Genomic DNA, 15,646 nt, shown 5'->3' on the forward strand with positions numbered 1-15,646 from the left:
GGGGCTACAGCGCTGAGGACCCGGGTTCGAATCCCAGCCCTGGGACACTGTCTGTGTGGATTTTGCACACTCTCCCCGTGTCTGCGTGGGTTTCACCCCCACAACCCAAAGATGTGCAGGTGAGGTGGATTGGCCATGCTAAATTGCCCCTTAATTAGAAAAAAAATTATTGGGTATTCTAAATTTATTTTTAAAAGTATGTGCTGGGCTCCTCCATCATTGAGGATAGGGATATTTTGGGAGCCTCCTCCTCCAGTGAGTTGTTTAATTGTCCACCACAATTCACAGCTCGATATGGCAGGACTATAGAGCTTAGATCTGATGTGTTTATTGTGGAATTGCTTAGCTCTACCTATTACTTGCTGCTTATGCTGTTTGGTACCCAAGTAGTGTTGTGTTGTAGTTTCACCAGATTGACACCTCATTTTTCGGTACGCCTGATGATGCTCCTGGTACACTTTGCTACACTCTTCATCAAACCAGGGTTGATGGTAATGGTAGAGTGGGGGATATGCCGGGCCATGAGGTTTCAGATTGTGGTTGAGTAGAATTCTGCTGCTGCGGATGGCCCACAGCGGCTCATGGATGCCCAGTCTTGAGTTGCTAGATTTATTCAAAGTCTATTCCATTTAGCACGGTGATAATGCCGCACAATACAATGGAGGGTATCCTCAATTTGCAGACGGGACTTTGTCTCCACAATGACTGTGCAATGGTCACTACTACCGATACTGTCATGGGCAGATGCATCTGCAGGAGGCAGTTTGGTGAGAATGTGTTCAAGTGTGTTTTTTCCTCTTATTGGTTCCCTCATCACCTGCTGCATTAGGATCCGGCCAACTCAGTCTGTGGTGGTACTACCGAGCCTGTTTTGAAGATGGACATTGAAGTCCCCCACCCAAAGTATATTCTGCCACTCTCAGTAGTATCTAACATGCAACAGTAGCTGATAGTGGATGGTACGTGGCAATCAGCTGGAGGATTCCTTGCCCATGTTTAACCTGAAATCATGAGATCCGTTGTTGAAAACTGCCAGGGCAACTCCCTCCTGTATACAACTGTGCCCCCCCCATTCTGCTGGGTCTGTCCTGCTGGTGAGATAGGACATAACCAAGAACGGTGATAGTGGTGCCTGGGACATTGTCTATAAGATATGATTCTGTGAGTATGACATGGCTAGTCTGAGACAGCTCTCCCAACTTTGGCACAGGTCCCAGACGTTAGTAAAGAGGGTAATGCAGGATCAACAAGTCTGGGTTTGCTTTTGTCATTTCAGGTGCCAAGGTCGATGCCAAGTGGTCCATCTGGTTTCATTGAAGAGTCAACCACATTGTGTATGTCTGGAGTCACATGTAGGTGACTAGACCAGACCAGACCAGGTAAGGATGGCAGATTTCCTTCCCGAAAGGGCAATTAGTGAACCAGATGTGTTTTTAGGACTATCATTTCATCATTAGACTTTTAATGCCAGATATTTTATTGAGTTTAAATTCCACTATCTGCTGTGGTGGGATTTGAACCCGAGTCCCTTGATCATTACCCTGAGATTACTAGTCCAGTGATAATAGAACTATGCCAACCCTGACTTTAAACTCCATATAAGATTTTCAACCATTTGTGGACAATATTTTTAATAGTATTTTCACAACTTGTTCGACTAAAATAGGATCTCCTGAACCCATTTGACCTCCCAAGGGAACCGGCAGAACCTCTGAGAAACATTCTTACTAATTTGAAGAGTTAAACTACAAACATTTTTTAAAATTTTGCACGATAGATACAGCCATACAAAAACAAATTTATAAAAGTATTATATGTCTACATTCTTATATGCATATATTTATTATAATTAAAAAGTTACCTTATTCAACAAATGCTTATCTCTGTCATTTTTAATGAGAGGAGTGAATGCTGCTTCTTTTGCTCAAAGAATTGCTAACAACAAAGAACAAAGAAAATTACAGCACAGGAACAGGCCCTTCGGCCCTCCCAGCCTGCGCCGATCCAGATCCTTAATCTAAACCTGTTGCCTATTTTCCAAGGTCTACTTCTCTCTGTTCCCCACCCATTCATATATCTGTCCAGATGCACCTTAAATGATGCTATCGTGCCCGCCTCTACCACCTCCGCTGGCAAAGCATTCCAGGCACCCACCACCCTCTGCGTAAAAAACTTTTCATGCACATCTCCCTTAAACTTTCCCCCTCTTACCTTGAAATCGTGACCCCTTGTAATTGACACCCCCACTCTTGGAAAAAGCTTGTTGCTATCCACCCTGTCCATACCTCTCATAATTTTGTAGACCTCAATCAGGTCTCCCCTCAACCTCCGTCTTTCCAATTAAAACAATCCTAACCTACTCAACCTTTCTTCATAGCTAGCACCCTCCATACCAGGCAACATCCTGGTGAACCTCCTCTGCACCCTCTCTAAAGCATCCACATCCTTCTGGTAATGTGGCGACCAGAACTGCACGCAGTATTCCAATGTAGCCTAACCAAAGTCCGATACAACTGTAACATGACCTGCCGACTCTTGTACTCAATACCCCGTCCGTCCGATGAAGGCAAGCATGCTGTATGCCTTCTTGACCACTTTATCAACCTGCGTTGCCACCTTCAGGGTACAATGGACCTGAACTCCCAGATCTCTCTGTACATCAATTTTCCCCAGGACTCTTCCATTGACCATATAGTCTGCTCTTGAGTTAAATCTTCCAAAATGCATCACCTCGCACTTGCCTGGATTGAACTCCATCTGCCATTTCTCTGCCCAACTCTCCAATCAACAGGGGCTGATTTAGCTCACTGGGCTAAATCGCTGACTTTTAAAGCAGGCCAGCAGCACGGTTCGATTCCCGTATCAGCCTCCCCGGACAGGCGCCGGAATGTGGCGACTAGGGGCTTTTCACAGTAACTTCATTGAAGCCTACTCGTGACAATAAGCAATTTTCATTTCATTTTCATTTCAATCTATCTATATTTTGCTGTATTCTCTGACAGTCCTCCTCGCTATCTGCAACTCCACCAATCTTAGTATCATCTGCAAACTTGCTCATCACACCACTTATACCTTCGTCCAGATCATTTATGTATATCACAAACAACAGTGGTCCGAGCATGGATCCCTGTGGAACACCATTAGTCACCTTTCTCCATTTTGAGACACTCCCTTCCACCACTACTCTCTGTCTCCTGTTGCCCAGCCAGTTCTTTATCCATCTAGCTTGTACACCCTGAACCCCATACGGGGCCGCACGGTAGCATGGTGGTTAGCATACATGCTTCACAGCTCCAGGGTCCGAGGTTCAATTCCCGGTTGGGTCACTGTCTGTGCGGAGTCTGCACGTCCTCCCTGTGTGTGCGTGGGTTTCCTCCGGGTGCTCCGGTTTCCTCCCACAGTCCAAAGATGTGCGGGGTTAGGTGGATTGGCCCTGCTAAAAATTGCCTGTAGTGTCCTAAAAAGTAAGGTTAGGAGGGGGGGGGGGTTGTTGGGTTACGGGTATAGGGTGGATACGTGGGTTTGAGTAGGGTGATCAATGCTCGGCACAACATCGAGGGCCGAAGGGCCTGTTCTGTACTGTTCTATTTCTATATTACTTCACTTTTTCCATCAACCTGCCATGGGAAACTTTATCAAATGCTTTACTGAAGTCCATGTATATGACATCTACAGCCCTTCCCTCATCAATTAACTTTGTTACTTCCTCAAAGAATTCTATTAGGTTTGTAAGACGTCCTTCCCTGCACAAAACCATGCTGCCTCTCACTTATAAGTCTATTTTCTTCGAAATGTGAATAGATCCTATCCCTCAGTATCTTCTCCAACAGTTTGCCTACCACTGAATCAAGCTCACAGGTCTATAATTCCCTGGATTATCCCTGCTACCCTTCTTAAACAAAGGGAGAACATTAGCAATTCTCCTGTCCTCCGGGACCTCACCCGTGCTCAAGGATGCTGCAAAGATATCTGTTAAGGCCCCAGCTATTTCATCCCTCGCTTCCCTCAGTAACCTGGGATAGATCCCATCCGGTCCTGGGGACTTGTCCACCTTAATGCCTTTTAGAATACCCAAAACTTCCCCCTTCCTTATGCCGACATGACCTAGAGTATTTAAACATCCATCCCTAACCTCAACATTCATCATGTCCCTCTCCTTGGTGAATACCGATGCAAAGTACTCATTAAGAAGCTCACTCATTTCCTCTTACTCCACGCATAAATTCCCTCTTTTATCTTTTGAGTGGGCCAGTCCTTTCTCTAGTTACCCTCTTGCTCCTTATATATGAATAAAAGGCTTTGGGATTTTCCTTAACCCTGTTAGCCAAAGATATTTCATGACCCCTTTTAGCCCTCTTTATTGCACGTTTGAGATTTGTCCTACTTTCCCGATATTCCTCCAAAGCTTCATCAGTTTTGAGTCGCCTCGATCTTATGTATGCTTCTTTTTTCATTTTAGCTAGTCTCACAATTTCACCCGTCATCCATGGTTCCCTAATCTTGCCATTTCTATCTCTCATTTTCACAGGAACATGTCTGTCCTGCACTCTAATCAACCTTTCCTTAAAAGACTCCCACATTTCAAATGTGGATTTACCCTTAAACAGCTGCTCCCAATCCACATTCCCGAGCTCCTGCCGAATTTTGGTATAGTTGGCCTTTCCCCAATTTAGCACTCTATTGGCAGTGCTGCTCATGTGGGCACACACACACACACTCTCTCACACAAACACACATATTCTCCCATCCCTCACTCACACAAACACAGGCATACACACTCACACCTCTCACTCACATTCACACTCTCAACTGTCACACATACACACGTACTCCTATCCCTCTCATACACACTCTAACCTCTTTCTCAAACATACTCGCCTCTCTCTCACACTGTCACATCTCATGCACACACTCACCTCTCCCTTTCTCTCACACACTCATCTCTCCCTCTCTCACACACACTCTCTGACACACGCTCACCACCCCCCTCTCTCACATGCGCATGTCTCTTACACACACTCACACCTCTTTCACACACTCATACTTTCATCTCCATACACATACTCTCACCTCTATCTCACATACTCACCTCTCTCACACACACTCCCTCGTTCTCACCTCTTTCGTGCTCTCACACACTCCTGTCGCTTACATACACTCACCTGTCTCACACACTTACACTTCTCACACATATTGTCACCTCTCTCACACACACTGACCTCTCACAAACACATGCATACGTACTCACGCTCTCACCTCTGCCTCATAAACCCACACACCTCTCCCACTTTCACACACATTCTCACCTCTCCATCTCATATACACACTCTCACCTCTCAGACACACTCTCATCCTCACACACACACTCACCTCTCTAACACACTCTCACTTCCCTCACACACACACTCTTAGTTCACTCTCTTGAACACTCACACTCAACTCTCTCCTTCACACACATACTCACACTGCCACCTCTCTCTGTTACACACAAGTAGACACTCATCGCTCCATTGCTCCGTAGCTGCTTCCCCTCCTACCCTGATCTTCCTCTGCCAGTTTTCTTCTTATTCAATCTATTACGGGCATAAAATTGTTGTGTTAAATAAGAAGCATCTATTGGATTGAATTGGATTGGATTTGTTTATTGTCACGTGTACTGATGTACAGTGAAATATATTTTTCTGCGAGCCGCTCAACAGATCATTAAGTACATGAAAAGAAAAGGAAATAAAAGAAAATACATAATAGGGCAACACAAGGTGCACAATGTAACTACATATGCACCGGCATCGGATGAAGCATACAGGGTGTAGTGTTAATGAGGTCTGTCCATAAGAGGGTCGTTTAGGATTCTGGTAACAGCGGAGAAGAAGCTGTTTTTGAGTCTGTTTGTGCGTGTTCTCTGACTTTTATATCTCCTGCCCGATGGAAGAAGTTGGAAGGGTGAGTAAGCCGGGTGGGAGGGATCTTGATTATGCTGCCCGCTTTCCCCAGGCAGCGGGAGGTGTAGATGGAGTCAATGGATGGGAGGCAGGTTCGTATAATGCCATCCCTGGGAAAGATAGAATGTTAGAGCTTAGAAACATTTGGTCCATTAGGCCAGTGATAGCTAATATGTTTCTATACATGAACCACTTAGTCTAGTTCCACTTTGCTAATCATGCCCACAAGGTTAAAGTGTAGGTCTTGATAAATGACAAGGGATGAATGAAGAAAAGCAGATCCATTTGCACAATGAATTCCATTCTAAATTTGCTACATTTGCTCTTGATACAAAGATAGATGTGGAAGTAAGTTGTGAAGAGGAGTTAAGGGGCATGATCTTCCGGCTCGTTACACTCGCATTCAAGTGTAACGAGGCTGGTGAATAGTGGGAGAGGCCAAAAATGAGTTCCGCGCCCGGCACCAAACAGTTTGTGAGGCAACCGGCCTGCTCCCGCAGGTGAAATCGGGATCTCGCCACTATGTGGCGGGAAATCAATTATCACCACTTAAGCCCCATTTCCATACAATTAACAAGAGCGAACCCATAGCCAACGGCCTCCCGTCATTCAGCGGCCTCCTCGACAAGTGCTCACGCTGGCACCGATTAGTGTTCCTTTCGAAAAATGTGAACCTGGAGGAAGGGCTTCTGTGGGGAGCCGAGGGGATGAGTAGCAACCTTTGCTCACAGGCAAAGAGCCCAGGTGCGCTGTGCTTGCCACCTCAGTGCTTGGCTCGGCAGGGGTGGGGGGCCCTCCGCAGGGGTGGGAGCCATGGGAGATTGGGGAGAGTGCCAACCGGGGAGGGGGGGCAATTGCTCGTGGCACCACAATGTCAACCACTGGATCCCAAACCCATTCTGGGGGCAACCCTTGTCCCTGCCAGTCTACCCCACCAATCACCCATAACCCCCACTGACTGCTGAGCACTCTGGCTGCGCGGCTGAAGGCTATCGCTAATTGATACTCAATGTGCATGGCCCTCCTAGCTCTGCCACTACATCTTGGTGTTTCCCCAGGATGTACATCTGAGGTGGAGGCAGTCAGCCGCTTACCTCCTCTTGTGGTAGCCCTCGATGCCCCTGGCAGGTGTCCTCTGGGAGCTCTGGGGCCAAAGGGCTCTGACTCACTTACCTGCACCACATGCACAGCCGTGCCGCCCTGCCCTGTGTGCTGCCTGCGAGACGCGGCCTCATCAGAGGGTTGAATTCGGGGGAGCTGGTGGCCACCATCGCCACTCTACGGGATGGGTCCGACTTGGCACCGAGCGCTCCCTCCTGCTGATCAATTACCCTGGGGTCCTTGGGGGGACAGAGGGGAAGTTGGTTTGAGCCCTGCCTGCACCTGCATCATCTGGCTCTGCCAGTTCTGGTGATTCCCATTGGTCCGCACCGATGATGCCGACATCCTCAGCGCCACTTGCGACTGGGACAATGTCCGCAGCGCCTCGGCCATTTCCATCTGAGAGAGGGACATGTCCCGCAGAACCTCATCAAGGTTAGCCTGAGGCATTGGGCAGCCAAGGCTCAAACCAGGTTAGCCTGATACTGGATGACATCCCCCAGTGAGCCAGACATTCTGCCGAGACCCTCAGCCATGGCCGTCACTGACTGTGCAATGCCTTGAAAATCTTTACCCATGGTGCCGACATCGTGCACCAGACTCTCCACTGCAGTCGGCACCCTAACAGTGTTGGCCTTGGTGCCACACATTGCCGGCGCCATTTCCTGTGCCCGTAGCCTCTGGTACTCCTCCAAGCGGCAATGGATCTTCTGGAGTGACGCTGACATCTCCCTCTGAATGTATGGCCACTCCCTGATGTCCCCATCAGTTCCGGGTAACCCTGTTCCACCCCTCTGATGAGGCCATGTCTCGCAGGCAACTCATGGGACAGGGCGGCACGGCTGTTCATATGCCGCTGACAAGTGAACCAGGGCTCTCTGACCCCAGAGCCTCCAGAGGATGCCCGCCAGGGGCATCGAGGGCCACGGGGCGAGGTAAGCAGCTGGCTGCCTCTACCTCAGATGTGCATTCTGGGAACACACCAAGACGTAGTGGTAGAGCTAGGAGGGCCAGGCACCTTGAGGATCACTGAGGGCACCGAGGGAGGGAGAGAGGGTGTGGAGGGGGTGGAGTTGGGGGTTGGGGGGTTTGGGGGGTGCAGCACTATCGGGTTACCCTGTGTCAGCATCAGGCTAGGACCCAGCCGGGTCCTGGGACCCAGCAGCCCTCCGACTGCTGCCTCGCCTGGGGGTTTCTGCCTCCACCTGATGTACATCAGCAGCAGTGTAGTGCTCACCAGATTGTGCCCCAGGAGCCTGGTGACCAATGTGTCCCCCAAGATGTGTGGGGTTGAGGATGACAGCTATTTCACAACCACGATGACATCCCAGAGCTCTCCTCCGAGGTATTATCCTCGGGGTCAGGCGAGGGGGCCACTCAGGATGGGCTGGCGCTGTTGGCTGGAGGACCTGCAGGACAATGGACATGTGGTCACTGGGAGGAATGGGTCAGTCAGGAAGACAATCAGTACTCACGTTTGGCAGGTTGTCCGGGTGGAGCCCGGTGATTCTCACCTCTCCTCCATGTGGGATACAGAATTGTCCGCGGCCACCCCTGTCACCTCCAGGGCCTGCTCCTCGAAGGATGTAAGCATTTTCAAGTCCTGCACCCCACCACCAGTCTGGGCCCTTTCCTGACGATTATGATGTGCAGATGCTGGCATTGGACTGGGGTGAGCACAGTAAGAAGTCTTACAACACCAGGTTATAGTCCAACAGTTTGTTTCAAATCACTAGCTTTCGGAGCACTGCTCCTTCCTCAGGTTCACCGGAGAGCTTTTCCTGAGGAGACACGGAGAGAGCATCGTTAGCCACATGCCTGGTGGGAGAGAGGGTGTGAAGGCAAGGTTGGGAGAGGGAGGTGGACTGTGCGCCACTTGGACAGTTGAGGGGTGGATGCTCTCTTGGGAGGCGGGATTGGAGTGGTGTTGGTATCTACTCACTCATGTTGCCCGGTGTAGGCCGTTGACCATCTTCCTGCACTGCTGTCCAGTTCTCTTGGTCATACTGTTGGAACGAACAGCTGCCCCCACCTCATCCCAGGCAGCACAGGCTGCCTTGTGGCGAGCGCGGTCCCAGCGAATCGGCTGACCAGGCGTTATTTTATGCGAGAGGCCCGTGAGGCCTCCTTAAGTGGACCACTTAATGTTAAATTGCATTGCCGGTTTCGCTGGGCGAGCACCTGGAAACCCATGGTAATTCCCACTCGCTACAACACTTGGATGTTTCTCTGGAGAATCACGCCCAAGGAGGCTGCATGGGGCACAAAAAGGTTATGTGAGTGCTAAAATAGCAGGCAAATGGAGTACAATGTAAGAAAATGTAAAATTGTCCATTTTGGCAGTAGCAGTAAAAATTAAGCACATTATCTGTTTTAGACGGAGGCAAAGACTCATTATCAAGGATCCCTCCCACCCGGCTTACTCACTTTTCCAACTTCTTCCATCGGGCAGGAGATTCAGAAGTCTGAGAACACGCACAAACAGACTCAAAAACAGCTTCTTCCCCACTGTCACCAGACTCCTAAATGACCTTCTTATTGACTAACCTCATTAACACTACACCCTTTATGCTTCATCCGATGCCAATGCTTATGTAGCTACATGGTATATCTTGTGTTGCCCTATTATGTATTCTCATGTATTTTCTTGAATTTTGTTTAATTCCCTTTTCTTCCATGTACTGAATGATCTGTTGAGCTGCTTGCAGAAAAATACTTTTCACTGTACCTCGGTACACGTGACAATAAACAAATCCAATCCAATCCAATCCAAGCGGCCAGTTGACAGGAAGCAACTCTCTTTATTCTCACACTAGATACAAAAATCATTCCTCACTCCTCCTCACAGGGTCATCTTCCCCGACCTGCTCTCAAATTGGGCTTTATATCCTATGGGGTGTTCCTCCAATTGGGAGGAAGCTCACTCCCCTTGGTAGCAGTGCTTTTGAGCCCTGAAGGTGCACTTCAGGTGCCTAGACCGCGCTGGGGCTGCCCTCCAGTAAGAGGCTAGGAGGGTCGCCCCCAAGGTGCTGCATCCACCACAGTATAGCCCAGCAGAGGGGTGATGTGTTGGAGGAGGATGAGGATGAAGGGCAGACCTCGTCCAATGATGAGGATGAGGGGGACAATGAGTGGGATATGGGGCCTGACCAGGATTGGGAGGCCGCACAACACCATCGGCAGGGCCGACGCGCCCTCGTCGCCTCATGTTTCACCGACTTGGGGGAGGAGGGGGTTGCTGGCTAGGGGCATGAACACCACCATCCCTGACCCACACCCTCTTACCTTCCACACCACCAAACCCCCTCACCTCCACACCACCAAACCATCCGTCTGCATACCCCCTCCACGACACATACCGAGGCAGGTTTGAACGGTGTTCTGCACCCGTGCCATCTTAACTGGTGTCTAACTTTCTGGCCTTACGGGCCCTAACACTACGCTAGGTAGTTCCCCAGACGGTACAGCAGGAGTGGAGACGGCCTGCTGTGACTCCTGCCCTGTGACGAGGGTCCCCGTTGGCGCATGTCTCCTGGGGCGACCCAGCCTGGATGGGCCCGGCTGCTCCTCGAGTGTCCCAGGTAGCGTGGTGCCACCCTGTTCTTTTTATTTTTGCATTCTTTTTATTGGCATTTCTCATATTTATAAACAATTGTATATATACATCACATTTTTCTTACCCGCGTTGATTTACTATATTATACTGAGGGGTTTATTTTGTCTTTCATTTAATTGACCTATATACATTTTTCTGTCCTCTGGATTGGTCAATGGTCCTCCCCCTCCCCCCCCCCCCCCCCCCCCCCCCTGCCTGTTTTCCTAGTGGATAGCAAGTTAAAGTCCATTTGCAGCTTTTTCGTCTCCGCCAGCAGCTCTGCGGTGGGGCCTCGGAGTATTTTCTGTCGACGTCCAGAATGGAGTCCATCAGTTGTTGTCTGGCCACCCTATCTTCCCTATCTCTGCTTGCCTTGCAAGCTATGATCTCTCCTCTAATCATGGCCTTCAGTACCTCCCAAAATGTGGAGGGTGAGACCTCCTCGTTTTGGTTGTTACTAATGTAGTCGCCTATGGCCCGCGATATTTTTTGGCAGAAGGCCTTGTCAGCTAGAAGGTCCATGTCCAGCCTCCACGTGCGTGCTGGGCTTGGCCTGTCTCCAACCTCACATCCATGTAGTGTGGAGTGTGGTCGGAGATGACGATCGGGAAGTATTCCGCTCCCATGATCCTTCGAACCACCGATTTCCCCACTGCAAAGAAGTCAATTCAGGTGTACACCTTATGCACTTGTAAAAATTATGAGAATTCCTTTTCTCCTGGGTGCAGGAACCTCCATGGGTCCACTGCCCCCATCTACTCCATGAAGGCTCATAGTTCCCTAGCCATGCCAGTCTTTTTCCCTGTTCTGGGGTTTGATCGGTCGGTCAGTGGGTCCTGCACGCAGTTGAAGTCACCCCCCCATAATCAGTCGGTGTGTGTCAATGTCAGGGATTTCCGCAATGGTCTTATTTATGAATTCTATGTCATCCCAGTTGGGAGCGTACACATTTACCAATATGACCGGTGCCCCTTCCAATACACCACTGACCGTGATGTTCCACCCCCCCCGGGTCCATAACTGTCTTGGTTTCTGTAACCCTCATCCTCTTATTAATTAGTATTGCTACCCCCCTAGCCCTCATCCCGTAATATGAATGGTACATTTGTCCCACCCAGCCCTTCCTTACCAGCAGTCGGTTCTTCTCCCTCAGGTGCATCTCTTGTAGGTAGATTATGTCTGCTTTTATGCTTCTTAGGTGGGCGAAGACTCTGGATCTTTTCACTGGGTCATTGAGTTCCCTTATGTTCCAGGTAATAATCCTGGTATGGGGTTTCTGACCTCCACTTACATGGTGGATGCACCCCTGCACTCTGAAGTTTCTCTTTGTTAGGGGGCCGTCCAAATTGGCCGCGGTCGCCGCTCTCACCATGAGGTCAGGCCCCAGTGCTCCGGGCTTTTCTTTTGTCCAGGGGGCACCCAACATGGCCGCCAGCTATTTGTATGCCACGTGACTGTGCCCCTGCACTCCAGGATCTCCCTTCACCCTGATGCCTTCCCGAGTGGCTGTTTGCAGAGCCATCTTGGTTCCTTGCCCTGCTCCATGCCTGCCAAGGTCTTTGTCCATCCTGCTTCTCTGCCTCAACCTTCTCTTTGCTTCTTTTTTATTCTGCACTCCCCCCTCCCCCCCACCTCCCAGTCCCTGTCCCTCTGTCCCCCACCTGTGTTCATCCCCTCCTTCTGCCCCCCCCCCCACCCCCCCCGCCCCGCTCTTTGTGCCAGGTGCTCGCTCTGCCCTGGGAAGTGGGCCACAGCCCTCCTTTATTTCTGCCCTCCCTTGTTGGCCCGCCTCGCTAGTACGATGGCTCTCCTCTCAGTACTTGCCCAGCACTGGCCCTGCTTTACCCCCCTCCTTCCACCCCTTCTCTTGCCCTCCTGTCTGCTTTTCTCACTCTCGCTCCCCTTGCTCTTCTCCTCCCCTTCATTACATTGAGGGAAGAGACGAGCCCGAAAATGAGGCAACACAATCCAAAGTAAAGCAGAAAACAAATGCGTTCAGTTCATGATATTATTCTGCTCTTTGTTCCGATTCTTTTTTCTTCCCGCCCCTGCAGCTTTCATTGTTGTTGCTGTTGTTCTTCCCCTAATTTGTTCGATTTGAAGAACTTGTCAGCCTCCGCTGGGGTGTTGAAGTACAGTTCCTTGCCCTTGAATGTTACCCAGAGTCTGGCCGGGAATAACATCCCAAATCACACCCCATTTTGCAGAGTGCTGATTTTGGCCCTCTTTTTTTACCAGGTCCGGCCCAATGTCTTGGTGCTCCCTTATATTCTTCCCTTCCCATGTGCACAGTTTTGTCTGACAGGCTCACCTTAGGATTTTTTCCCGGTCCTTGAACCAGTGCAGCTTTGCGATGATCACTGTGGGCTGCTCCCCGGCTTTGAGCCTGGGATGAAGCGACCTGTGCACCCTGTCGATTTCTGGTGGTTTTGGAATGCCCTCCCTCCCCAGTGGCTTGCCCAGCATTTGGGCAATACCCCTCTATCCCCTCTGGCATACCCACTATTCTAACGGGGGGGGGGGGGGGGGATGCTTCCCGCGTCCCGTTCTTGCTCCGCTGTTTGGTTCACCAGCTTTTCCCCTTCCTGGTTCGCCTGAACCTCTTTCCCACCTCGTGGGGTCAGCTGCCTGTGCGCCCACAGCTCCTGCCCTTTTCCTTTGCCTTCGCTGCTGCTTCTTACATCTTGCCGTCCCCTGATTTATTAATATTTGCAGGCATATTCCTTTTATGTGCCTTTCGCCTTTTGCTGGGTTTTGATAGCCTTTTAGCTGAAATGTCCGATAGATTGCCTCTGTTGGGTTCGTTTGGGAGGAGAGCTACCTGGTGTGCATCCGCTCAGCACATTGCTGCCATGGAAACCTCTATTACTGGTTTTAAATCAGTTTGGTGCCCTTCCCTTGAGCCCCAAAGACGAAAACAAAATTCGAAAAAAAAATTTCAAAAAGAAAATTCCAAAAGCAAAAATCCTCTCCATGCTCCTGAAGCCCTCTGACTTTAAAGTTGTTTCTTTCTTCTCATAGTGTCCGGCCCTGTAGTGATCTCTGTATGTGCGTGCACAAAAGGGCTAATGTGTAATCAATAGAATCAGATGATCACTAGAGGGAAGTACCAACAGGGGTATAAAAGGCAAGGTCATTCTGCTCCTCTTTCTCTTTTGGGTGTACTGTGATGAGAGAGCAGGAGTAACAGATTAGCTATTAGTAAAGTTAAACGTAGTTACTGTGTTTCGATCTTGTTAAGCTTATAGCTGGTATTAATATTAAAGTAAAGAACTCACAAAGTTATTGTTTTAGTGACTCAATAAATCTTTTGTTACTGCTGGATGAATTTGAGTCTTTTTCATCAAGGTTCAGAAAACCTCATCAACAATAGTATTCAGTAACATGTATTACATTCAGTAGTTTCATAACATACTACAGAAGGGTAATAAAACATGGTACCAGCTTATTTGGCTTTAAAAGAACAGTACTAGTTAGATTTGGTTAGAAAAAAAGAAAGAAAATAAAGTACCGACTGTTCGACTGTGGAAGACTTCGCAGCATTTGGATCCTCGACGATCGACCAATTCGATGGACCACGTTCAAACTCCACGGCAGCTGAAAACTACCGGTAACTTAAGTAATAACTGGAGAATGTTTCAACAACAGCTCCAAAGATATATGGCAGCAAATGATTTGAACACAGCCTCTGAAGAAAGAAGAATATCACTGCTACTGTCCCTGACAGGTCAGCAAGCTGTAGAGGTCTATAACTCCTTTAATTACTTGGAAGATGAAGACAGAACTAAATCTGAAGTGATAATTGCAAAATTTAAAGAACACTGTAAAATGCATTCTAATGAGATCCTGGAAAGATTTAACTTTCATAATAGGTTCCAGAGAAACAGCGAGCCAATCACTAATTTTGTTACAGGCCTCAAGTTACTAGCTCAAGGCTGTAATTTTGCTGATTTAAGAGACTCAATTATCAAGGATCAATTAATTTATGGACTATGTGATGAGCGTTTAAGGGAATCATTTGTGCAACAAAATGATCTAACTCTGAAAACCGCAATAGAAAAGTGCATATCGCAAGAACAAAACAAAAATCAGTACCTTGTGTTTTTACAAATAAAGAACGGCATGAAAATCCTCCACGAGGTTGAAGAAGTTAAAATGGTGTCGCAGCCAGCGAGACAACTTCCTCACAGCGGCAGCTCCCATTCAAACCAGTACACACGTGCACACATCTGGGAAAGATGCGAACCGGCAAAATATTGTTCTGCGCATGCGCGAGAAGCTGCGCATGCGCAGTTGCAAAATGATCGCACGCTGTCAGAAGATCGATTTACGCATGCGCAATCGATGATTACGCATGACGCCACAAACGTCATGACGTGCTACCACTTTGGCAACGTCCACTTAAAAGGGAAATGTCCTGCTTAAGGGAAAAGATGTTTAAAGTGTTCCAAACGTAATCATTTTGCCTCCCAGTGTAAATCAACAGCAAAATATTACTCTCCAACACAGAAACAAGCAAACATCAAGGTTTGCACTGATTATACAATGGAGAATTAAACACCCGAAGAAAAGTTTTCCAACCATGGAAATTTTAATTCCTTGGAAAACACAGTCTTCATTGGAATAATAGATTGAGCAGAGGAACTACTAGTGACGACCAAGGCTCCTCAACAAATCAACGTCATTGACTCCAATTGTGAATGGACTGTGACAATGCAAGCGAACAACTTCCCAATTACATTCAACCTTGACACTGGAGCATCCACAAACTTGATATGAAGCAAAGATCTCGCATCCATCCCTGGAAAACACAAGATGATACCTGCTGCATGCAAGTTAAAAGATTACAGTGGTAACCCAAACGCTTCAACAGGATCATTATATAAAGAGTAGTCAATAAGAAGGTCAAGAAAGAACTACGGTTCGAGATCATGGGTGACAAGAAAACTTCACTGTTAGGTGCTCAAGCCTGAAGGACTTGTGGCTTGTCCAGAGAATCTTCATGAAT

The sequence above is a fragment of the Scyliorhinus canicula genome, chromosome 5 (genome assembly GCF_902713615.1).
Source record: "Scyliorhinus canicula chromosome 5, sScyCan1.1, whole genome shotgun sequence".
Lineage (NCBI taxonomy): Eukaryota > Metazoa > Chordata > Chondrichthyes > Carcharhiniformes > Scyliorhinidae > Scyliorhinus > Scyliorhinus canicula.